General features: G+C 40.0%; 1 protein-coding gene across 1 annotated transcript in view; it reads right to left on the bottom strand.

The window, feature by feature from the left end:
- LOC140146160 (steryl-sulfatase-like) overlaps positions 1-25,251 on the bottom strand; it is a 78,348-nt gene extending 53,097 nt beyond the window's left edge. Inside the window, exon 1 of the mRNA XM_072167917.1 lies at positions 25,143-25,251. The gene's annotated coding sequence lies outside the window, so the exon portion shown is untranslated. The remainder of the gene's footprint in view (positions 1-25,142) is intronic.
- Positions 25,252-27,073: the final 1,822 nt, after the last annotated feature.

Raw genomic sequence — 27,073 nt, 5'->3', positions numbered from 1 at the left:
GAAACTCCGGAACTAGCAGCACAGAGGCTCTAGCGGAGAGCTATTTGTCTCATTGCACCAAGCGTAGTATGGAGCCAGACTCTGGCTATACGTGCGGAGGGTAGACTTCCGTCTAGCCCGGCGATGAGAAAAACAGCTTCTGATGAAAAGTATCCCTCCGCTGCGTGTTCCTGGTAAGGGCCATGCAGCTAACTGCAGGTGCTCTAGTGATAGACTGGTACCTCCGCTCCGGGCATCCGGAGTAGATCTGGTACCTCGGGGAGTGCCAGCGGCTTTGCCGCTAGCAGAATGACAATGCAGTCTTCCCACCCGATCTTGGCCACCACCCTCATGAGTAGTGAGATCGGAGGGACTGCATAAGCTGTCATCCCTCCCCAGTCTATGGACAGAGCGTCCACGGTGAATGCTTGGGGGTCCGCGACCCTTGAGCAGTACACCGGCAGTGGATGATTGCGATGAGATGCGAACAGATCTTTCGAGGGGTGGTACATCCCCCTGAAGATCGTCTGAGCGACCTGCGGAGCAAGGGACCATTCTGCTGGTCCCGACACCCTTCCTCGTGACAGATTGTGCGCGAGGATGCTGGTGACGCCCGCGATGTGTATCGCTCTCATCGTAATCTGCCTGAACTTGCACCACCCTATCAGGTGTCGTGCATGCAGGCTCAATCGTGGTGGCCCGGAGTCCCCTTGTCTGTTGGGGTAGGCTACCACGGTTGTGTTATCCGTCAGGACAACGGTATGTGATTCCACGATCACCTCCTCGTAAGCGAGGAGAGTTGATGTGAAACTCTGTCTCTATGGCCCCCATAGGCCCGAGACGGAGTCTCCGTGGATGTGGACCCCCAGCCCCGCTTTTGACGCTATGGTCGTCACTACGTGACATACCGGGGTGCAGGAAACCTGACACCCTGGGTCAAATTGGGCTGATGGGTCCACCACCAGAGTTCCTCTCGCGCGATCTCCGACAACGGAACCGCGAGGGATATTGGTGACGACTGGGCCTGCAAGCAGGCTAGAAGGTGTAGTTGGGTAAGCCTCACGTAGAAACGGCAGTACAGTACGAGGTCTACCATACTGGCCATTAGGCCTACCACCTTCATCCATGCCACAGCGGGTTTTGCCCGAGACTCGGCCAAGAGTCAGGCACACCGCACCATGTTCGTCACCCGCTCGGGTGAGAGCACCGCGAACCCCTCCGTGAGGGTGATCTGGGCCCCTACAAATAGTGGTGTCTGCGTCGGGACCACGCTGGACTTTTTTGAGCTGATCAAAAAATCCAGGGTCCCGCACCCTACGGACTATCAACCCCATGAGACCCGTAGTCTTCAGTGGAGTGCGTCCGTATATGAGCCAAACGTCCAGGTAGCAACTGATGTTGACACCCCTGTGCTTCAGGTACGCTGCCACCGCTCTGACCAAGAGTGTTAAACACCCTGGGAGAGATGGACAGGCGGATGGCGGTATCAAAACTGGTAATTTTGATCCTGTACCTAGAAGCGCCAGATGCCTCCGATCTTGAGAGGCGATTGGCATATGCAGATAGGCGTCCGAGAGATCTAGCGATGCTGTTCCCATGCCCCTGATGGAGCAGGCTAGCACCGAGGCGAGAGTCCCCATTCTGAACCTCTTGGGCCTGAAGAACGTGTTCAACAGCCTGCGGTTCCGGATGGGGCTCCCGTCGCCGGTCTTCCTTGGAGCCAATGGCTCCAAGATCACCCGTAGAACGGGGTAGACCGGGACAATCGCCCGCTTCGTGAGAAGCTGTGTGATCCCTGTCAGTAGTGCCCGACGCTGGGGGCCGTCTGACGGCACTACTGTGGACCTCTGAAATGTGCAGACGAATGTGGGGAGACTGGGTTGCCAGTCTGTAACCCCCACTCACCACTGACCATACCCAGGCGCTCAACGAGATGGTTTCCCACCTCTGGGTGAAAGCCATAAGCGGTCGTCCACTGGGAGATCCCCCTGTGGAAAAACCGCTGAGTCCCCCAGGAATGCTCTGCCTAGCTTCCCTTGGAAGAGCGCTTGCTCTTCTTCGGGGCTTGCCAGCTGTTCCTGTGCTACCCTTGCGCCTCCCAGAAATGGGTGCTGCAGAGGTAGTGGGCTCGGGTACTGTTGGTGGTGCACGGCCTGCTGAAGTCGGAGCTCCTACCCATGGTAAGGGCAGTTTCCGACCTCTTCAGAGTGCTCCCGTTGGTAGCTTCTTTGCACGGTCCTCCGCCGTAGCGCAGAAGCATCCAAAGAGAAAAAGGACCCTGCCTTTCCATCGCGTTGAGCGATTGGAGTGGCAGGCCCCTCCCCGCGCTGAGTGGACACCCTATGGGCTAGGCCCATGGAGCTCTCGTTGAGGCTAGCTGTTAGCACCGCTAATAGGCTCACCTCGCGGAAGAGCTCAGATGTGGTCTGAGCGTGATACGCTTGACGACATCTGGGTCCCTCTCGGATCCCCTCAGGTAGGTCCCGTGGCCCTCCCGCGTTACACGCAGAGGAAGCGTGCAAGCACGCGGCGTCATAGCTCTACTGAGCTCGACAGCCCTACGATATCTACCCGTGAGGTTTGCGGGAATGAGAGTGCAGGCGTCCCCTGTGAGGAAGCAGCAGCTGAGCATCCTACTGAAAGGATCCCTGGTCCTCCTCCATGGACTCCCCCTTAGGGGGTGTCCGGAGGAAGATCAGTGCTGTTGCTCCCCTCGCGGGGCAGCGGGGGAAGGAGACTGTAGTGATGTCACTACCGTACTCAGCTTCCGACTCCTTTCCCTCGCCCACAGTATCCGTATCATGCTCCGATGATGACGGTAACTGAGGACGGCATCTGAAAGCGGGTAAGAAGGCATAACCACTGTGTGGCTCGCCGACTACCTGCCAGCAGAAGAGGGAGTACTCCCAAGACCCTGAGGTATCCGCCATGGCACCACTGGGTCCGCATGCTCTCGCAGCCGTCGTCCTAGCGCTAGCAGCACGGGCCTACCCTGATCAAGATCTGGGTTAGCCCCATGCCGGCTGGCCTGGTCAACAGCTGATGTTGGTACTGCGTGGCCATCGCTAGGCGACACTTGCCACGGTGCTAGGCCGTGGAAGAAACACCCTGCGGCGGGTACCACGGGCATACCCGCCGGCAGCTGACCCTGAAAGGATCCGCCACCAGGGTAACCCCATGGTACTGCAGTACCAGCACCGCCTCCCCTTGTTGCCACAGAGACTGTGGCGACTAAAGCGAGTGCTGCGGTACCGGTGCGGTATCAGCGTGGGTACCCGTGAGGGTTCCCCACTGTGGACCGCTGTACCCTCGCCACACTGCGTTCCCTGTTTGGGGGATCAAGCTGTGTGCTGGCGTGGTACCGGCGCGGTACTAGCGTAGGTGCCCGTGAGGGCTCCCGGCTGTGTACCACTGTACCCATGCCTCACTGCGTTCCCCGCAAGGGGAGCAAGCCATGTGTATGGGTACCCCGCTATACCGGCTGTCCCTTGGCTAGAGGGAGCTTGCCTAGTACCACGGGTAGCTGAGCGTGCATACCCCCGATCAATCACCTCGCCACCTGAATAGGCAGCGTCAATCAATGGAGCTATGCCCTGTTGATTTGACAGTGATCGATCAAGAGAGGGTAATTGACCCATTGACGGTAATGGATCACCCACGCTCCGCTGGCTCTCGAGGACATAAGTGGGTTGTTGATCAGCTAGGCTGTTCAAGCTACTCACTGTACCCTCTAGAGCTTCGCCCAAGGTCGCTGTGTGTGGCGGACCACTCACGGCAGCTATGGGCGGGTGCATAGCGGCTACCACTGAAGTCAAGCCGTAGCTCGTCTTTGTAGCTGCCACCGAATGCACCTGGGTCGCTGTCCCGTGAGAGACTGCGAGCCCAACCCCTGAATAATCGCCAGCCAGTCCCTGTGGACAGCCAGCAGCTATTCTAGGGCCCAGGGTATCACTCGGCGGTCCCGCCATGGAACGCTGCCGTGTGACAACCCCAGTTGGTTCTGCTAAGACTACACCCACAGCGTTAGCCGCGTATCGTCTCTGCTGAACCCATGCATGCTAGGGTTCAACCCAGGCAAGCCCGGGGTACCCTTGCATGCTGCCCGTCGCTGGCTACTACTGTGGCTGTTTGAGCCTGTAGATATGCCTGCAACAGACGGGTGTCCTCCTGCTAAAAACTCGTGAGGATTTTCGCTAGAGGGCTGGTATCCTCCTGCTACAAAACCCGCTTAGGGTTTTCGCTGGTGGTTACCGCTCTGCTGCCTGCTACTTTGCTCCGGCGTATAGTCAGTGCTTTCGCTGGCTGCTGAGCCTTTGGACGCTTAGCAGTCCCGAAGGAACCGCCTGCTTGTCCGGGGACCGGAGCCCCTTAAGCAGACCTGCCATGACCCATAGGGGCTGTCACAGCAGAATCTACCGTGTCGACTGGTATCCTCCTGCTGCACACCCCGCTAGGGTTTTCGCTGGTGGTTACCGCTCTGCTGCCTGCTACTTTGCTCCGACGTATAGTCAGTGCTTTCGCTGGCTGCTGAGCCTTTGGACGCGGTAGCAGTCCCCGAAGGAACCGCCTGCTTGTCCGGGGACCGGAGCCCCCTTAAGCAGACCTGCCATGACCCATACCCATGGGGCTGTCACAGCAGAATCCGCCGTATCGACCTTACCAGTGCCCTTGGTAGATTTCTTCTTCGTCTTATGGCGATGACGGAGCCTATCCCAATCGTCAAGCTGGAACTCGGAGAGTCCTAAGCAAAAGAAAGACATCTAGAAGATCGTGAGCACTCCTGTGGGTGAAACAGAGCGGTGTGGGTCCCGCTCCGTCACCAGGGAAGGGCAAGCCCGACAGGGCCGAGGCGAAGCGAGGAGAAAGGGAGGGGGCACTACCCCCCCAACACGCGACTCAAGCCCAGTAAGCAAACCTGAGCACGGAGGCTGGTCGCTAACGTTAGTGGTAAAGTAAGGACTGGCTAACTTTATTACTAAAATGTCAGACGGGTCCCTACCAATCCCCACCGTATGAATATCTGATTAACTCGTCTTTATTGGACGGTAATGAAGACATAACGATAGAGTAATCACCCTAACATAGCAACAATAACCTACCGTACATGAAATACAATGTGTATGTACAAACATCTATTGTAACTTACAGGCTGCAATGGTTGTTTTACGTGGGAAACAAAATGAATGGCGTCAACGAGCGGCTATTTTGAATTGCTCGTGTGTCCCGTATACAAACGGAGGCACGATATGTAGCTAAGTTTTGGATCGTTTTTTTCACTTTTTCGCCAGAAAATGCCGTCAAAACTATCCTCAGCCGAACAATACCGGTTTGGTTTTACCTAAGGTGTGAAACTACAACCGTATATCTCGCCTCGGTCGAGAAATTGATACACAGTGCTATGAACAATCGATAGGCACGTCTGTGTCAGTCGGAGACCAAGGAGAATAAGGGACGATCATATGGTGTGGCGTCACCTTTTGGGTGAGTCCACCGGGGATCGGGGGTTTTTGTTATTTATTCATTTATGTGGGACAAAATGACTATTGGTTTTTCCGCATCTCGGGATCGATGCAAGAAGTATCTTAATCAACATCGGAACGGTAAGATCGACCGTGTACTGAGTCATGCTAAACATTTTAAAGCCTGGCTCATTAATCCCCTGTTTCCAAACATACCACCAAAGTCTGTAAAATATGGGTGCAAAATCAAAATCAAAAGATAAGCCAGAGCCTAATACTAGTACTTTTAATAGTAAACATAATATTAAACCCATAAATTTATACTACAATTACTGTTAAGGAGTGCCTTTAACACACCTGCATGGTTCATATCAAAAATCAAATTTCTATTAAAAAAACCTATATAAATATGCCATTACTGCTTCTGTCTTTCTAATTTAGAGTGTACACCAATCACTGTCACTATAAAGCATATGTCAGACGATTCGACTTTCAGAGCCAACTTGAGCTTTTAACCCATTGAGAGTTAGAATGATAAATGATAGCCCCTTGCAAAAGCTCAAGTTGGAAGCAAAATGGTGCGTGTGACTGGTATTTTTCCTTCGACTTTTATTCCCATCTGGGAATCCAAAAGTTGTGCCAGAATAGAGCACTGTCCTATTCTGAGCCAAAAGTTGTCTGACTTTTCTATTAACTACCCAATCAGATACCAGAATACCACAGCCTGTTTGCAGGGGACTGCATGGAAATGCAAATTTCCTTTATTTGTAAACTAGTCTTCAACTAACATAAACACTTTTTATCACAGGCATAACCTCCAAAATGCTGAAAACAACTTCAGATTTGATAGATTTTTATAGGGAAGAGGAGATAATATATGGAGTGGATATAAAGTAGCATAAAGACAAAGGGGTATTTTAGGTTTAGAGAGACCAAATTAATATTATTACCTTTCTCTACACACTCGCACAGATGATGAAATGGAATTATATCCTATGATTTTCTAAAACAATTGCATTTGTGTTTTCAATATAAAAGGTAATAATGGCTAATTTAATCTTGGAATTTAATACTTTCCCAATTTGTTTGCAATTTTGAAAAGAGAAAAGGAAAGACTGTCCCTTAACAGAGTCCCACAGTGAAGTGTGTCAAATATAGGTCAAAGAGTTGTGCATAAAAGTTGTGTGTGTGTGACTTGAAAAGCTTCAGTTTATTCAAATTCATCTGATTTCTGTCAAAATGAAAGTCAAATGCAAAGTCGAATGGTGTGACAACAGCATTATTCAAGTTTTTTGCAATAACCTTTCAATTCCCACTGAGCCCTTCCAAAATCATATTAGCCATCAATCCTCTCATACACACATTCCCTGGGCTTGGATGACGAACAGATGATAATTGCATTTTGAGAACAGGGTATGAGTTTTTGTACCCATTATTGTCAAAGGTTATTCAATGAATATACAAATATATTGGGGTTCAAGAACTGTGCCCTGATAGATGAGCAAAAGAACATGTGCAATTTCACTTTGTTGTAGTTGGCAACACAAACTTAAAATAACAGGCAAAACAGACACATCATTTATCGGTATGACATTTTCGTATCAATGGTGCTGCCCTACCTATTGTGCAGAGCTACTACGGTATGGGTTCCTCGTACTAACTAACGGGCAAAACAGACACATCATTTATCGGTATGACATTTTCAGTATTGGTGCTGCCCTATCTATCTACCTATTGTGCAGAGCTACTACGGTATGGGTTCCTCGTACTAACTTTGTTGCCAGCAAAACGGGAAGATTACAGTTGTTTGTTGCCAGCGGAAGAACCCGACCGATTACAATACCTAGCTGGGGGGTGTAAACCCCCCAGCTAGGTAATTACAAAATACAACATGTACCCAATGGGGTACAATAGGACTATTGAGAGGAAAGGAAATTTAACACATGAATTCATCTAGCCCAAAGAAGATATCTTACCCTTCCCAGAATCCTTTGTAACATAATGCATCAGCCTATTTATACATATAAATGACACTCCTGTACAGGTTCCCATTGTTTTTTTGTTGAGAATAGTCGGCCTATGGGTCATACTGTCATAGTCAAGAAACAAACATATAGAGGCTGCTAGCCTTTTCTGCAGGATCCACCATCTTGTGGGTACTGCCGTTCTGCATGTCATGTGTTACACATGACGCCCCCGATTACGCGGAAGTCACAGCACATGACGCACCTCTTCAGTCAAGCGTCAACGTGGTGTCGGCGGTGATCTTAGCAACAAGGCACTCCGTACCCACAAAATGGCGGCGTTGACGTCACAATGACTACCTCTATTATTTTACAGATACAAGATCTGGATGTGCTCGGTTGAAGGGCTCATATTGAAATACCCTAGCTACGACGTTTTCACACAGAAAGGCAGGATTTCCCTCGCTAAGCGCGCGCCTCAGGAAAGCTCGGTCATAAAACGGATGGATTATATGCATCAGTGATACACCCTGCCCAGGATTTTAACAAAAGAAGGCTAGCACAGGAAAGCTGCAGGATGGCGCACACCTTCCTGTGTAAGGGAATTTCAATATGAGCTCTAAAATGGAAGAAATGCACTGTGGGAAGTGTAAGCTACATCTCCTCTGAATCTACAGTAGGCTTTTTATTGGGCAAATTGCCTCAGTTCCTCTGTATATCATCAACTTAACCCACAGTTTGTTCACCCAAGCTATTTTTTGGCTATTTTCCAATGGGATTTTCTAAATTTTGAAATCGATTGGGGGGGAGGGGGGCATGTGCCAACCCCCACCCGCCTGCTCCTATGATGCTACGCAACATGGTTACATGGCATGCATGGCCAGTGGCTAGCATTTGTGCTGTAATGTTTTCTCAGATTTAGGCCTATCTACTGCCCTTTATACTAGGGTAGACATGATCACATTTTGAACATGTGAGGGCGGGCTTCATTAAGCTTACTTGTGCACCAAGAACAGTTAAAACTGTGTAATCCAATAGGAAAATGAAGAAAATTTGGATTTTGACCCTCAAAACTCCAATGTAGCATGATTTTTAGAAAATCTGCATTTGAATAATATTTGATATCAAGTAATGAAAGCCACATTTCATGAAACATTTGCGAAAGTTTTGTAAAATGGCCCTTCGTGCTCAAAAATTTAGCCATAAAATACATACACACATGTTATGACATAGGAAGCCATTGATAATGCTGGGACACACAATTTGGCCCATTTTGGGACATTCAGGCGAGCATACTTTTCCTCATAACATTGCCAATTATAGGAGTCATTCCATGTCAAATCAACCAATGGGTTGGCAGGTCACCCCCTCAGATTTCGCTGAAAATCATTTCTAGCATACCTCTATGGTAATAATGAACACATGGAAAAATTAGCACTCAACTCCAAGCGGTTTGGAATCGACTTGTCAAAATTCACCCAGACCCCCCCTTTTGCTCTCATGAGTCAGCGTCGTTGAATTTGTCGCGTTTTGGAACACTCATATTTTGACTTTAGGAAAAAGATATTAAGCTGAAAATTGCTACCTAGAGTGACTTTCACCCAAATAAGCAGAATCTGGCCTTAAAAACAGTGTAGTGCTTCCACTTTAAAAGTTATGGGTCTCCAAAAACCCCTTTTCGTTTTGTCATATTTCACCGTGTACGGTTTCCAGAGCCCGCTCGTACTCTTAAATAGATATCAGAGAATGTTCAAACTTCATATTTATGCATAATAGGCTAATATCTCTCCCCTGAAACAATAACAGACCATTGACACCTTTAATTAGGTATTGGCTTGGACCCAAAGTTTGCTCTGCAAAATGAAATCCTGAAAACACCGCCCCTACCAGTTGACCTTTGACCCTGCAGATGAAATCCGACACACTTGAAACTTACACAACACATACTTAAACATTTGATATCTACCTATACCAAATCTTAACTATGTAACTCCACCCCTTCTTGGTTAGAGTGGATTATGAAATTTAGGTATTTTGCCAAATTTTACACACATTGATATAGGATGCTGGCTAATCTCTGTCAAAAAAGTGTGAAATTTGTGAATTTTGAAAAGTGGAGTTACAAAGCTAAGATTTGGTACAGATGTAGAATAAGTGTTTAAGCATTCATGGTGTAAGTTTCAAGTTTGTCGGAATTCATCTGCGGGGTCAAAGGTCAACTGGTGGGGGCGGTGTTTTCAGGATTTCATTCTGCGGAGCAAACTTTGGGTCCAAGCCACAATTTAATCAAAGATATCAGTGGTCTGTTGTTGTTTCAGGGGAAAGATATTGGCCAATTAAGCATTTTTATGAAGTTTGAACATTCTCTGATATCTATTTAAGAGTACGAGTGGGGTCTGGAAACTGAACACGGTGAAATATGACAAAACGAATAGGGGTTTTGGGAGACCCATAACTTTTAAAGTGGAAGAACAACACTGTTTTTAAGGCCAGATTCTGCATATTTGCGTGAAAGTCACTCTAGGTAGCAATTTTCAGCTTAATATCTTTTTCCTAAAGTCAAAATATGAGTGTTCCAAAACGCGACAACTCAACGACGCGACTCATGAGAGCAAAAAAGGGGGGTCTGGGTGAAATTTTGACAAGTCAGATTCCAAACCGCTTGGAGTTGAGCGCTAATTTTTTCCATGTGTTCATTATTGCCAAAGAGGTATGCTAGAAATGATTTTCAGCAAAATCTGAGGGGGTGACCTGCCAAGATTTTCAGTAAATTGGTTGATTTGATATGGAATGACTCATAGGCCTACATACATGATTGTGATTGACTGTGTGATTGACCACTCATTTTTTAAGTTAAACGATTCTCTTTTTAATGAAAGCAATTTTAGATGAATTTATTAAATTTCAAAATTTTATGAACATGCCTAACTAGGGTTAAATAAAATGATAGGCCTAGATAAAAATTTAACATGTATGTGATCTACATCCTTATTCCATGGAGATGGCTTCCATGTTGACAGTTCAAGTTAAGGGACGCACAATTAGATATTATCGGGGAGGCTAGGGAGTTTTTTGAAAAAAAAAATTTTGCCTCACTGATATATATATATATATAGGTATACAGGTATACTTAAAAGTTGAAAAAGACAACTTCGCCACCGAAGGTGGCGAAAAAAAAAAATTGCTTCTAAAGGCAGCGAAAAAAAAAATTCTGCCGCCTTGGCTGACCCTAACTCCCTAGCCCCCCCCCCAATAATATCTAATGGTGTCCCTAATGGTGGGGGATTGCTACTATCATGTTGACAGAACTTTTTGAGCTGACAACTTTTCTGCCAAAAGTGGGAGCTTATTTACTAACATGTTTTATTGGACCAAATTATACATGTACATGTAGTACTAGATGAAAATTTCAAGTTTTATGGTGCCAGTGTATGGTTCCAAAGACAGTACCGGTAATTAAATTCTAGATTGTTTGGCAAAAAAAAAAGGGTCTTTTAAGTTGAAAACTGTTCATTCCTCTTGGCTGGCTACATGTTAAACTTAATTTGTAAGAATCAAATTGCATCAAAGTTTGATCACCCTGCCAATGTTGTTCTGATAGCCGTTTTCCTTTTCATGTTTATTCACTCAACACCTACAGCACCAGACATAACCCAAAGTATGAACATGAGTTACATGACCTACATTGTGCTGTAAAAAGCTTCAATATTTTTGCTGTACATGTAGGCCTAATAGTTTTCTGTGATTTGAATTATTCAGGTCACTTTTGCAGCTTGGCTGGAAAAAGTGCACAATTTCCCAGGAACATAGTTGAGATTTCCCGCTATTTCTTCTGTATTTCTTTATTTAGAACTTGAAAATTTCCCTCTAAATCACAACATTTCCTGGGAACCAGGTTCCTGAGTTCCTATAGATATTTTTCAGGTCAGTTTACATTTTGCGATTACAAAGAGTCAAAATGTGAAAAACATGCTTGCGAAAATTTCCTTCTGTAGACATATAATATTAAAGCGAATTAGTCTAAACTAATTCATGAGCCAAAACAGCCCGATTTCCAATGGCATTGTTCATTTTAACTCCCACAAACCCTCTCCACGTAGTGTCGACTGCAGACCACAAGTTTGAAACAAATTTGTTAAATTGTCAGAATTGTACATCTTCATAGGACCATATTTGGAATGCATGGAAAAATGCATTATTAAAATGAGTACAAAAAAGCCTAGTACGTTGTTTCAGTGGTTTTTGAGATAGAGACATTTTAAAAGTAAATACACAATAAACAGATTTACCCAGGCTGCGAAATGGAGGACAATTGTTGTCTGGATTTTAATGCTTTAGGCCTATAAGCCTTTTTGAAATATGGCAGGCACAAAGGGAGAGGGCTTTGAAGTGAGTAATCTTTTGTATGCTTCTCCCGCCATATAAATTTCAAAAAGGCTAATATAGTCTCAGCCAATAGAATTTGCCATACGCCCAGCGATGTAAGCCTAATTCCCGGGAATCCTTCTGTCACGGAAGGAGTAGGACTAGGAGTGAGACTTTTTATTTGTGAAAAAAAATTTTTCTTTCATTCATACAAGTTTGTATCTGTTCCTATACCCCAATTCATGACACACAACCATAAATTAGCATCAATACTTCAAGATATAATGGATAATTTTGTAAATGATACCTTTATATTTTTGCTAAATTGCTATTCTGAGTAATGGGCCAATTAGTTTCCTGCCTCACACACAATAGGGATAAATCCTAGTTCAAAGTCTGTTAGTGTTATTGTAGTTATTGATTTTAAAATAAACCTCTTCTTATTTTAAGGATTTGAATTAAGTTTAGTCCCACAATTAAATACCATGTATTTGAGAATTCCAAAATTGGATTTTTTATGGGAATGTTATATCTTTTTAAACTAGGCCTATAACTCAAAAATATGTCTGTCGACTTGTTCACAGATTTTTTGGCAGGTCGAACTTGAAAGGAGGGGGGGGGGGGGGTAAGGGATATCTGAAATCTGGTCATCTGTCAAAATTTTTGGTCATCCGTATATTATTTATAATTTAAAATTTAAATTTTTTTAAAGTTAAATTAGAATTGTGTAAAAAACACATTTTGTTACAAATCAACCATGAATGATCGAAGCAATTAATTAGCTCTAGGTCAAGTACCATTCCAAAAGGGAAAATATTTAATTTTTTAAAATTAAGTATGGGCATCCAACGGAAAACCAGCAGTAAGCCAGGGATTTTCGGCGGCTCATGGGTACCTGCCCGAGATTACATTACCTGGGCAGAAAATACCCTGAGCCGGATGCCCAAATTCCAAAAAATATATATTTGGGGGGGCAGAGTCTTAGCCAGAAATCAGAAACCACCCGTCCAAGCAGACACCAAAATTTGACCCTCAAATTTTATATAAAACAACTTGTCTAGATACCCATGGAAGGGTCACTAGGGTCAAATATATGTCCTGATTTGGCCTTTACATGTCACTCTGAATTAGTCTCAAGTTCATATAACCTTAAAATCATCTGTTTTAGAGCTATCACATCTGTAAAATCCATTAAATCCACCCGTCTAAAATTAGATTAGGCTGGGTGGACGCATGGCTGGCTAAGACCTTGGGGGGGGGGGGGACTTCAGGATGACCAGATGACCACTTAATTTGTACACTGTGTGCAGGTAACTTTTCAATCGTACCTGCACAATCAAAGAAGTACCGTAATATAAATATCCCTTTTAAAGGGACCATTGAAAGAAAAACATATTTGGTATCAAAATAAAGCTAATAACATATAGAATCCATTTCTAAAATGATAAACGCAATTTTCCTTTATTTTACCCCCTAAATCAGCAAATAAAAACAAAGCGCCCAATGGCGCGTCACACTCCGCCCAATTCATATGTGCAGAGACACATGGCAACCCCTGTGACGTCAAAGTGGTTATCCTTTCCGCTGCATGGCAACACTGCATAGTCCAGACTTGGTCCTAAACCAACGCATGAACGTGTTTACAGCAATGAACTTTTCTGTGCCTTTTAGGCCGTATAAAATTAATGTTTTGGTTCTCGTCCAGAGGATTTTCATAAATTGATGAGGGAGGGAGGTTTTTTTTTTTTTTTTTTTTTTTTTTCAATGTAAAATTAGCATTGTCAGTAGTTTTCGGTCTTCTCCAACAGTGCTCAAGAAACGATGAGGCCCTTTTTTTTTTTTTTTTCAAATGTGAGATGTAAAGAATAAACATTTTAGATTTTTACAAAAAAAATTATAATTCAATCTTGTAATCTAATAAACTTATATATATGTATGAAGATTTCATAAATCATTCCAAAGTCTAAAAAAATCTGACAAATCCCAGAAATTGAGGAGGGAGGGGACGAGAACCAAAATATTAATTTTACACGGCCTTAGGCCTAACAAGTATATTAAAAAGGACATTATAATATAAATTACAAAGCTATAATGACTTCTATGATAGGCCTATATATAAATTCTAGCTAGGCCTACAAAATTGGCCAACAACGGGGAAACATAAGTAAGTTAGGCCTAGGCCTTCATATTGACAAAGTCAAAGCTGTCAGTGCTAGCTGCTCGGCTTTTGCAAGAGACTCAGAGTATCATTTGTTTTTACTGAGGCAACTCTTTACTTATTTCCTCTGAAATATCTGGTGAGGATAGGAAAGAGAAGGCAATGATGTTTCGGGTTAATGACATGAGACTTAATTTCTTCAGGCCTAATTAGCCTACCTCATGGGCGTCATGGCCTAGGTTAACCGCCCGGGCCTAAAACGCATAAGCCGATCCTGACTCAAGTTTGGAAGCTGACTTGCGAGTGATTAAAGTGTGTTTGTTTGTTTCTAAACGATCGCTCCGTGTTGAGACACACTTATGGGACGGGACCAGGTTCAAAACAAAAGTCAGGCTCGGGAGAGCGAGTTGGCGAGGTTCTCGCCTTGCACACTGAGGTCACAGGTTCAACTTCAAGCCCCGGCGCGCGGCCAAAAGAATTATGTGAACTTGGTTTATCCCGATCCCGGATCCATGCTCGCAGATTTTCTCCGAGGTCTCCAGTTTCCTCCTGCTTCTCAAAAATCGGTGATTAGTTGTTTGGTTATCAAAACTTCCTTCACCCAATGAAATTTGGGGAGCTGAAAAGATAATTGGTGGATGTTACAATCCAAGTGCGGCTAGATTTGCGACAGGTTCGGCAGCATCCAGCCTAGATGATGCGATCGGATTGTGGCAGTACCATAGCAGCGAAATTACAACGCTTTGAACCCTCCGAGATCTGGAAAAAGGCGCTATATATAAAAGCCGAAATTTATTTTTATTTATTTTTAAAGGCCAATGAAAAACGAGAAACAAATTCAAGATAAAGAACCACGAGAGGAACATATATAAAGGCCACTCCAAACAATCATATGAACAATATTAACTGTCAGCCTTTAGTTTGCTTTTTTTTTTTTGCTTATAGGCCTAATCCAATCTCAACTCCCACTGAAACTTGAGTGCAAAGTGTCCGAGCGTTTTATCAAAGGTAGGCCTACAGTTACAAAGTTTATGTTGATTGGGTAAATCTTGTAAAATACAGCGCGTCTGGCTGGATATTTCGTTTTTAGAAAAGACTGACATCAATTTCGCATAGCCTAGGCCTACACCGGCCTAACCATCCATAGATTAAAATAAGTGTAGGCCTATAATAGCTCCCATTTGATGTTTGTAGCATATAGGCTTTTTTAAGGCCTATGTATGCTTGTAGGCGCTACTCGTAACAGATTGCATGTCATGTTCTTCATCTGCCGTTCAGCTACTGCCCCAGTGCCAACGGCTCAAATAATATTGGCAAGTGTCCCGTATAAACACGTGGCATCTAGGGGAATAAATTTGCAAAATAAAAGGGCCTAGGCCTACTTTGGCATGTTTGGGGTATGAAAACAAGCGCTTTTGAAAGTTAACTTATGGAAGAAAAGGCTTTTTTTAAACCAATTGTCATCTCTTGAATATTTTAAGGTAGGCCCTATACATAGGCCTATAATAATAATACCCATGGGAGGTGTTCGCCGGCACATCATCTGCAATTTAGCATTAGCCAAATTGTCGACATGTATTAAGGACATTTATGAGTGGATCAGGGGTCGCGCTAAGTTGCGTTCTTGCGCGCCACGCGCATTTTTTTAAGTTTGAGCGCATCTATTCATTTTGCATACCAGTTCGGGGTTTTCATGCGCAGAAAAATGAAAACATGTGAAAGAAAAATAAAAGCGTCGATCTCCAATATTTACGACCTGTCCAGAAATTATGTAACATAAAATGCAATAACATAAATGTTGAAGTGAAGTCGCCAGTAGCATTGTAACATAATTTAAAAATAAAAATAAAATACACACCTCCAGCGTAATTTAACACAGATTGTGATATTGTATAGAATCACTGATGAGTTTTATTGCAGTACTGAATGACGACACGTCACGTGAGTTGGTAATTTCTAATTCTAGGGATCGGTAAGGAATGCTTCAAGGGTGGTGTGTAGAGATATGCCAGCGGTGAAATACGAGGCCGTAGAAGGAAAAGGTGACAAAAATTTGCCCTTGAATTATGTTTTATAGTCAAAATACTCCAGTAATTCAATAAATATCATGATATTTGGCCTAAACTTGAACTCATTAGCAATGAAATGTCATTTTTTATTGAGTAAATCATGGCTTTTTCACTCGTCACATGTGACTTGCAATGGGTCAAGTGCTGTTGAATTCTGCACTTTGCCAAAGTTGAACTGCATTTTATGGAATTCGGCGAACTTTTATGGCATAAAGCAACACTTTTATAGCAAGTACACTGCGTGGGAACTTTCTTTAAAAGCCAGATAGTTGGTTAGGGAGTGATCGTTATTTACGACAGGGGGGTAATGGGCGTTTTGAGGGGGGAATCCGAATTTTTTTTGGGTCTTGACTCGAGCCTGAGGGGGAACACAAAATTTTTCGTTGAACCAGGAGGGGGGAACGCGAAATTTTTTGTCAATATTTTTCCAAAGCGCCCATTACCCCCTGCCGTAAATAACGATCGGTCCCTTACATGACATTGCCTTAATAGCGAGAATCGCGGCGTGAAAGGGAGATCGCGTTTTTGCCAGGCCATAAACTATTTACACATAACCAAAATCACAAAATCTGATACTGATATATTGAAACGGGCATTCAATACTTGACTAGAGAACCCCTCATTTTAGGATTTGAGCGCATATTTTTAACACTTTCAGGGGTTCAGGGTTCTGAGAACCCCTGGATTTAAAACCTAGTGCTACCCCTGGAGTGGATGACAATAAATATGCTCAAGCTCAACAATTCTAAGACCCCGGTCACACGTGCATGTTTTTACCAAGTAAAGATGGTCGGACCATGGTACAGGTAGTGTGTGACCGCACGGAACCATGGTCAGACTATAGTCAGACCATCTTTCCCCAACTATGCTAATTAGCATAGTTAATGCCCAAGTTACTATGGTCGGACCATAGTTAGTACAAAAAACACCTGTGTGACCACAATGCGTCATCCGATGATGCATTTTAGCAATACTTTTGAATGGCAGTGTAATTAGCATACATGAGCATATGACTGCGAGTAATCATTATCCAACTACAGTACACTGCTGTGTGACCGTACGTTGTTTAGTCAACTATAGTTGGACCATGGTAAATAAAACGATGGTTGGATGACGCAATTATGTATGTGTGACCGGGGTCTTGGACTGAGTTTTTTGTTGCGGCATCCTCACATAACTTGAAAAAGCTGCAAGATGTCTCTCTCAAAATTGATGATATAAATATCACCCCATCTTCTACAATCAAAAATTTGGGTGTAGTATTTGACCAAACTATGTCTATGAAGGACCATGTGAAATCTGTTGTTAAAACAGTTAACTTTCATTTGAGGAACATCTATAGAATCAGGAGATATATCACGGTTGAAAGCTGCCACCACCTGGTTCGCTCGCTTATCCTATCCCGCCTGGATTATGCGAACTCGCTGTTGTTTGGAATTTCAGCTAAGGACAGAAAAAGCTGCAAGTACTGCAAAACAGGGCAGGTCGAGTCATTTTAGATGCAATAGACTTCAGTCCTCAGCACCCCTCGGAGAGAATTACATTGGTTGCCTGTTAATGAGAGGGTTATCTTCAAAGTGCTGCTTTTGACCTTCAAAGGTATCAACAATCTCACACCTGGTTACCTGTCCTCATTACTCATTCAGTACAAACCAAGCAGGGAAAATTTATGCTCCAGTAGTAATTTTCAACTTCAAGTGTCTCGTACTCGACTGTCAATAGGGGACCACGCCTTCAATGTTGCTGCCCCACGCCTTTGGAACTTGCTCCCCCTCCATATCCGCCTTTCATCCTCAGTCAATATTTTCAAGAAATTTTTAAAAACTCACCTTTTTCCATCTCAATAATGTTTTGTTCCTTATATGCATCCTTGGTATTTGCCTACATTTATTTTATCATTATATTTGCTTTGGGTTTTTTTAAATTGTATTTTAATCATGTTATTATGGTCTATTGATGATTTATCGTGTTGCTTTTTAATAATTATTGTTGTACATGTAGTGATATTTATTTTTGCTGTATAATTCTATATTATTGTGTTTTTAACCATGTTATTTGCTATTGTACAGCGCTGTGGTAATTTTTGATATAGCGCTCAATAAATGATGTGATAGGGGAGATTGGGGTTAGTTGGAACACTGGGTAAGTTGAAACATTGTATTTTTTTCTGACACAAAAAAATAATTTGGTAAAATACTGGCACCTAGTAATAGGTATTAGTAAGGGTCATCCACCAAATTAGCAACAGCACTGATTCCCCACCAGTGTTGGCTTGGGAAAGGAATATCTGTTTTTTGACTTGCTGACTAATTTTTATACCCCTCAGAAAAGATGCGTTATCTCCATGTTGTTTGAAGATTCAGGGGATTATTTTTTGAGTATCATAAGCACTAGTAGTAAGTCCCAGAATAATGTTAAATAAAAGTTTTATTGTATTTCTTATTTTGTGTAATGAACTTTGAAATGTAAAAATAGGCATCGGGGTTAGTTGAAACTTTTGAGGTGGGGTTAGTTGAAACGTGAAAATCGCATAGAAAAATATGGTTAAAAATTTGACTTTTTAAAAATTTGTAACATGTTTACCATTTCTTCAATATTGCTTTAATATGGTTAAAAAGCAATAATACAAGCAAAAAGTGCACACAGAAAGTACATTTTATAATATTTTAGGCTTCTCATATTTTTGTCCATGGTGACACTCGTCACCTTGTGTCCAAAGTATTGACCAGCTCCCCACATATTTATTTATTCATTTTTTCACACTGATTGTATGTTAAAGGGTGCCTTCAAGGGAAGTATAACCCTAACAACACAATAATAATTATTTTGAAATTTTTACAAGCCATGTTTCAACTAACCTCACCCTATGTTTCAACTTACCCCAGGGGTGGGGTTAGTTGAAACACTTTTTTTCAAATTTTCAAATTGGATTATATGAATAATCATAAGCAGGTCCAATAAAATTTAAGGCTGTATTTGTAGCATGTATGTATATGTTTATACTGATATGGTTAGTGTTTCTTGAAAGTAATCGGTTTGCGTTAAAAAGACGATTTTGTGAAAAATGTTTCAACTAACCCCAATCTCCCCTACATATATATAATTTATGTGTTGCGGCAAATCTTGGCGATATTCCCTTCGTCATCGTCACTATATCATAGGCCTAGGCCTACTCATAATAATTAGTTCTATGGTTTTATACATGCCATGTAGGGCCTACATAAAGTCATGACGATGATGAAAAAAAAAGACAATTGATCGTCCCCGCCCGGCCCGCTTCCTTTCGCATGGCATTGCCATTGAAGGAGTCTGAAATGTTTAATGCTATTTTCTTTATTATAAGGGAAAACTTTTTGTCACTGTTTCAAAAGTTAATAATATTGTCAATTGTTTAGATTTGCTTCTGCCCAGCAAACACAAAACGTTTTCGACATCATTCACAAAAGGTTATAAAAGGTTGTCAGAAAACGTTTAAATGTCGGGTTATATAAAGGATATTAAGAGTATAAAACGTTTTCATAGCCTTAAAAACATTTTTTGATAATGTACTACTCAGCAAACAAAAATGTTTTACAGAAAAGGTTTAAATGCTGGGTTATATAAAGGGTATAAAAACGTTTTAATAACATTCCAAAAACATTCTTGAAAACTTGATACAAAACATTCTAAACAGAATGTTATTTTGGGGTTGAAAAAATATTTTATGAAAAATGTTTGCCCAAAATATTTTCAATAACGCTTTTAAAACGCTTTTCATGACCTTTATATAACCCGACATTTAAATATTAAAAAGGTTTTGAAAAAAAAAAAAAACATTTTAAGAACAATTTTGTGTTTGCTGGGTTCAAATATTTTTAACATAATGTGATTTAAGTATTGACACAATATTTGGCAAAAATGTTTGCAAAAATAGTTTACAATAACATTTTTGAATACATTTAAAAATATTGTTGTAGTGTGTTTTCATACAAAACGTTTTAAAACGTTATCATGACCTTTATATAACCCGATATTTTAATGTTATTAAAACGTTTTTACCTAAACCAAAAGCCAAAATATAACTTATTTAAAACATTTTTGTGTTTGCTGGGTGTCCAATAAGCATTTCAAATTAGAGGCTCTGTTTAAATCATCCTCTCAGCATGCTCAGAGAACCATCAAATAACAAGAGCCTCGATCCTATCATCCTCCTCTACAAGTTACACAACTAATAAGGCCGTATGAAGTTAATGTTTTGGTTCTCGTCCCCTCCCTCCTCAATTTCTTTTTTTTTTTTAGATTTTTCAATTATTTTAGACTTTGGAATGATTTATGAATTTTTCATACATATAAATAAGTTTATTAGAGAAAGGACCACTTCCAAGTCTTTTTGTGGTACTCTAGGGGGTTTATCCCTCAGAATCTCACATTTGAAAAAAAAAAAGAGCCTCATCGTTTCCTCGAGCACTGTTGGAAAAGACCAAAAACTACAGACAATGCTGATTTTACACTGGGAAAAAAAAACACACAAAAAAAACACCTCCCTCCCTCATCAATTCATGAAAATCCTATGGACGAGAACCAAAATATTAATTTTATATGGCCTAATGTCCGGGAATAATACATAGGCCTAAATCCATTTGCATTGTAAAAAAATGATAAATGATAAATAAAAAGGCCTCCACTTCCTCTTTTTGATAACATGTGGACAATCAACTGGTATTTTGTTTTTACTTGACCTTTAAATAATTATATAAGTGGTTGTATTATCATGATTATTGCATCTGATATTTAGATCGCGATCGCTGTTGTCAAATTATCCCGCAAAAATGTCAACGCAACTCTAAACGCTGAACCACAATGACGCTATCCGGAAAGCGCCTAATTTTCTACTTTTTGATAAATGACGCGCGATGTAAGCGCCGGAAGGGGGGTAAATCGAGTATGTTGTTTTTATTGTATTTTTATTTCTAAAATAGTTAGTTCTTCAATTGTTTTAGATATTGATTCTATATTTTATGGGCTTTATTTTGATACCAAATAATATTTTCTTTCAATGGTCCCTTTAAAGAAATGACACAATTTTTCACTTTTCTTCTGTAAAAAAGATGATTAGTTTCACCGTCCCGGCACAAACTTCTAATTTTATATTAGGGCTGCTAAGAATACGCAATTGCGTTATTTGCGCCGCAATTTGCGTATTTTGGCTCCAATTGCATTTTTTGACATTTTTGAAAAAAATCTATAAAAAATTTTTTTTTTTTTTTTTTGCGATTTGGAGAGTGGAGAGCGACCTAACATCAAGTGCTACCATCATTTAAAAAAAAAATAAATTGGAAAAAAGATACAAAAAAATTACAAGTTTGTATCCAAATGGGACCAATTTGTAACTTGTGTTCACTTAAAATCTATCTAAGATATAGACTTATGTACAAAACCAAAGCATTTTTTATATCTTCAATAGACTATGCAGTGAACACAAGTTACAAATCGGTCCCATTTGGATACAAACTTGTAATTTTTTTGTATCTTTTTTTTATTTTTTGAAAAATCAACCACAAATGATTGCAGTACCTCACTCTAGGTCAAGGCTAAGGGACTCTCTAAATCCACAAAATATTTAAAAAAAAAAAAAAAAAATTATTTTCTTAATTTTATTTATTTTATTTTTTTCAATTTTTTTTTAATGATGGTAGCACTTGATGTTAGGCTCAGGGACTCTCCAAATCCGTGAAAAAAAAATTTAAAATCGCAAAAAAAAAAGAAAAAAGATTAGATTAGATTAGATTTGATTTTGCGTTTTTGGCGGGAAATCACGGATTTTTGCATTTTTTGGAAAATCGGGGTGCGTTTTTTTGGCCTCCAAAATCGTGTATTCTTAGCAGGCCTATTTTATATGGTTTAAAAATTGTGTGCAACACTGCAAGTTACTTTCACTTTCTGCAGATATATGTTACCTGCACAAATGTAAGTAACTTTTTTCTGGTAAATCGAACACTGCTGGGGGTACACATAATTACTGACACATCCCATTACCCACCCTGTATTATGATGTTACACTTTGTTTGATTTGCCATCCTTGTAATTATAAGCTTTCCAGAATTATTTACAATTTGGTTTTAAATTTATTCATTTTTAAAATTAAAAGTTCTGTTGTAAAGTGAATCAAAATTGTTGATATTTTTATCATTTTACATAAAAATGTACATTGTACATACCGTATTTTTTTTCACAAAAGATTACCAAATGCATGACATGCGATGATGCGACCATTTCTAACCTGCAAGAAAAAAAGCTGTTGAGTGTAAGAAAAAAAATTCTTACCCAGCAGAAGAAAAAAATGAACTCGAATGTATTTTTTTTTTGTATTTTCAGTATTTTAGATTAGGGCAAAGTGGACATGAGAAAAAAATTGAAAAATGCTTAGAACTTTGAAATTACACATGCTACAATGACACATTTGGTATCAGATGAAAGAGTTCAATGTGCTCTGTCATTTACAGATAATTTAAAATATGTTTACAATGAAATTTCTTCAAAAAACCTGTTTTTTGGCCAAATTTTGTGATTTTTTAAAGAAAAACTGCCTTACTTTGGATCCAATTTACACATCCTCATTAAAATGTTGTTACAGGTTTTTTGTACAAAATAGCTCAATGAGAGTTGAAAGTTTTACATACTGTGGTGTTTTTCATGATTTTTGTGTTTCTTATGTATTTTATTATCCCCTAAAATTTAGTAAACCTTTTGTCCTTCCGTTACTGTCCTTCCGTTACCATGGCTAATCCACTTTTGGCATTGTAATTATATTACCGAAACACATAATTTCAAATGAAAAGTGATATTAAGTAGCTAACACTCAAAGGATTACATTTTCCACCTTGAAAACACTGTTGCCTTACAAAATTCACATAATTTATGCGAAAGAAATTTAGGTAAAAAATCCATGTCCGTTTTACCGTCCTTCCGTTACTGAGCTCATTAATATTCATATTTCATACACGAAAGGTATTTCTGTGAAAAAAAGATGTGGAATTTGAAGGTATCAGTATTAGTAATGAAATGGTAACATTTGTTTGATATTTTTAATAAAGGTGTTTTTGATTCCCAAGTTTGAAATGTCGTTTTAGAGTGCAAATGTCCTTCAGTTACTGTGGAATTGCCCATTAGTACAAAAGATATAGGCCTACCTAGAATATTTTCTCAATTTATATATATTATCCTTTCTAGGATGACAGATTGTACCGTAAAATTTGCGTCAATTCTCGATGTCACGATTATGCACCATGTCTTGTAGGCTCTGAATGTCGATTTTAACATAGATCTAGACAAGTACAACTGGTAACCAGCCAAAGCCGGTACTGTACAGTGCTGGTCTGCTATACATGTATGTAGATGTATTTTTCTACATCATTTGCATATTTGATCAAGCAAGGTTGCAGAATTAAACAGACTCATAATATGGTCGGAATTTGTACGGTAGGGGAGATTGGGGTTAGTTGAAACATTTTTCACAAAATTGTCTTTTTAACGCAAACCGATTACTTTCAAGAAACACTAACCATATCAGTATATACCGGTACATACATGCTACAAATACAGCCTTAAACTTTATTGGACCTGCTTAAGGGCTGGGGTATGAACGTTTGGACAGTATTTATTTTGGGACATTAAAACACATCAGACATATCGAATTGCATTCTGAATACTGAAGAATGTCATTCTGATATCAAATATTTTGATTTTTTGAAATTGCAATTTAATACACATTTTATGGCAAATCATTAAAAATTGATATTTTTGATATTTTAAAACAGTACTTGAAGTAAACTTTATAAATCTGATGATTTATACTTAAAGTGTATGTAGGTGGGATAAAAAGCCGACGATCAATTGAAAATTTTGACCTTTCGTATTGAAGATATGGATTTTTTTTCCCAAAACACCAAACAAAAATAAGGTCTTTTTGGGAAAAAATCCATATCTTCAAAATGAAAGGTCAAAATTTTCAATTGACCGTCGGCTTTTCCTCCCTGCTACATACACTTTAAGAATGTATCATTAGATTTATATAATTTACTTCGAGGACTGCTATATATCAAAATTTGAAAAATATCAAATTTTTATAATTTGTCATAAAATTTGTATTATATTGTGATTTTCAAAAATGAAAATTATTTGATATCAGAAAGACATGCTTCAGATTCAGAATGCAATTCGATAGTTCTGAGGTGCTCTCATGTCCCACAAATAAATACTGTCGAAACGCAATAAACGCTCATTTTAGATACCTATGATTATTCATATAATCCAATTTGAAAATTTGAAAAAAAGTAGTTTCAACTAACCCCACCCCTGGGGTAACATGAAACATAGGGTGGGCTTCGTTGAAACACGGCTTATAAAAATTTCAAAATAATTATATTGTGTTGTTTATAGGGTTATATACTTCCCTTGAAGGCACCCTTTTGAAAAAATCAATATATAGTGGGAGTGCGGGTCAATACTTTGGACACAAGGTGACGAGTGTCACCATGGACCAAAATGTGAGAAGCCTAAAATATTATAAAATGTACTTTCTGTGTGCACTTTTTGCTTGTATTATTGCTTTTTAACCATATTAAAGCAATATTGAAGAAATGGTAAACATGTTAAAAATTTTTAACCATATTTTTCTATGCGATTTTCACGTGTCAACTAACCCCACCTCAAAAGTTTCAACCCTCTATCTTCTATCCACACAGTAACTATCGTGTCATCATTCATGGATAGTAGATAGATTTCTCGATCAAGTGAGTCCGCACCAACATTTTGGGGCAATTATTGAATTAATTATGCATTTTTTGGCCAATTGGTACAGTTTGACACACATCTACCACATGCATGCCACAGGCCCAAATGAGGCAATTGCACCCATACCACATCCTGCCGGCTGGATGCAACAAATTGTCCGCACATCACATACATGTACTTGTACTAGTAGGCCAATGGCCCTGGCCTATCCACATCTGAAATAAAGTGCAACACCATGGACACGAAGATGAACATCATGAAGGACATGCAGAGATGAGGATGCCGGTACATATGCCCATATACATATTATGATATTCTTGCTTTTCTCTCGGAAGCATGAAACGATTCTCCTTATAATTGAATAAAACATACTTACCACTTCACATCCAAGCAGCAATAATACCAAATTAAAGCTTCCTTCCACAGTAAATCAACAGAAAACGAAGGGTTTCTAAAGGCTCTCAACCTGCCGTGCTGCATACCATCAGAGAAAATCAATTAATTAATGATTTGGTGTTTCTAGTATATATTATAATATGTGCAATTTTCCCTAAGAAAATTCCCTATAATTTGACTATGGATAGAATTTTCCATTAGGACATTGATTTAAATCAGGTATTCTTGCCATGCTTACAAGAATATTGGTCAATTTGTTTGTAGCGGATCAATTTTCATCTTCAACAGGATTTTTGTTAGATGTATTATATTAAAATCATATCTGCGTTTAAAAACATTCGCAGTTAGGAATAATATGCCCATACATAATATACCTTATGAATATGAACAAAATTATGTCACTATTATCATATTGACTCAGAGGGCGCCTGCGATTTCTGGCAGGCCTGATTTCTGGCAGGCCGAAAGCCCGAAACGGGGGCCGAAAGAGCTCGAAAATTTAATTTAGGCCTATTCTGAGACCATAAATACCTAGGTATTATGGTCTCAGGTTTATTTAACACACCTGTAATTCTTGAAATCGTTTTTGGTATAGGCCTACTCTAAATAACTCTCTACATGTAAAAGAGTGAATTTCCACTCTTTCAAGGAGTTGAACGAAGGACAACCCGTTCAAGTGGAAAACACTCTCAAAATGAAAGAAAGTACATTTTCTTTAGGCAATGTTCACTCTTTTGAGAGTAGGTCTAGCCTTGGCCTACTTTTTCAATCCGTGACATTTGTCCACTCAAAAAAGGGGTTGTCTTTCATTTCGCTATCGCTCTTTTTTTCCACTCTATCCACTCGGTGTATAATTAAAGAGTAGAGGAAATCGTTTTAGGTTTTTCATCATAACATGAAATTTGCTCATAACGGTACTTTTGTTAAATTTACATTATCCAACACAATAATTATAGGCTACTCTCTTAAGGGATCCAAAATGAGCGTTTATTGCGTTTCGACAGTAGTTTTTGTGGGACATGAGAGCACATCAGACCTGTCGAATTGCATTCTGAATACGAATTAAGCATGTCTTTCTGATATCAAATAATTTTCATTTTTTAAAAATCACAATATAATACAAATTTTATGAAAAATTATAAAAATTTGATATTTTTCAAATTTTTGATATATAACAGTCCTCGAAGTAAATTATATAAATCTAATGATAATTATATTCTTAAAGTGTATGTAGCAGGGAGGAAAAGCCGACGGTCAACTGAAAATGTTGACCTTTCATATTGAAGATATGGATTTTTTCCCAAAAAGACCTAATTTTTTTGGTGTTTTGGGAAAAAAATCCATATCTTCAATACGAAAGGTCAAAATTTTCAATTGATCGTCGGCTTTTCATCCCACCTACATACACTTTAAGTATAAATCATCAGATTTATAAAGTTTACTTCAAGTACTGTTAATATCAAAAATATCAATTTTTAATGATTTGCCATAAAATGTGTATTAAATTGCGAAATTCAAAAAATCAAAATTATTTGATATCAGAATGACATTCTTCGTATTCAGAATGCAATTCGATATGTCTGATGTGCTCTAATGTCCCTAAATAAAATACTGTCCAAACGTTCATACCCCAGCCCTTAAACTGGCCGAAATATGTCAATCTTTTAACGATCGATGATAAAGGAATCAATAAATAGATTAAAAAATAGATTGAATTTTTTGTTTGTTTGTTTGTTTGTTTGCACTCTCTTTGTACTGATTTCACTATCTAATCAAGTGTTACTCCTAATGTACTGACAAATGACATGTGTTGCATATGTTTGGAATGAGATTTTTGTTTTAGAGTAAACAGTTTTAGAGTAAACATTTCAATCTTTTTTGAACTGGAAAGGATTTGTCTCGGAACGCGCG

Source organism: Amphiura filiformis, chromosome 2, assembly GCF_039555335.1.
Source record: "Amphiura filiformis chromosome 2, Afil_fr2py, whole genome shotgun sequence".
Lineage (NCBI taxonomy): Eukaryota > Metazoa > Echinodermata > Ophiuroidea > Amphilepidida > Amphiuridae > Amphiura > Amphiura filiformis.
This window is presented reverse-complemented; position numbering and strand designations above follow the sequence as displayed.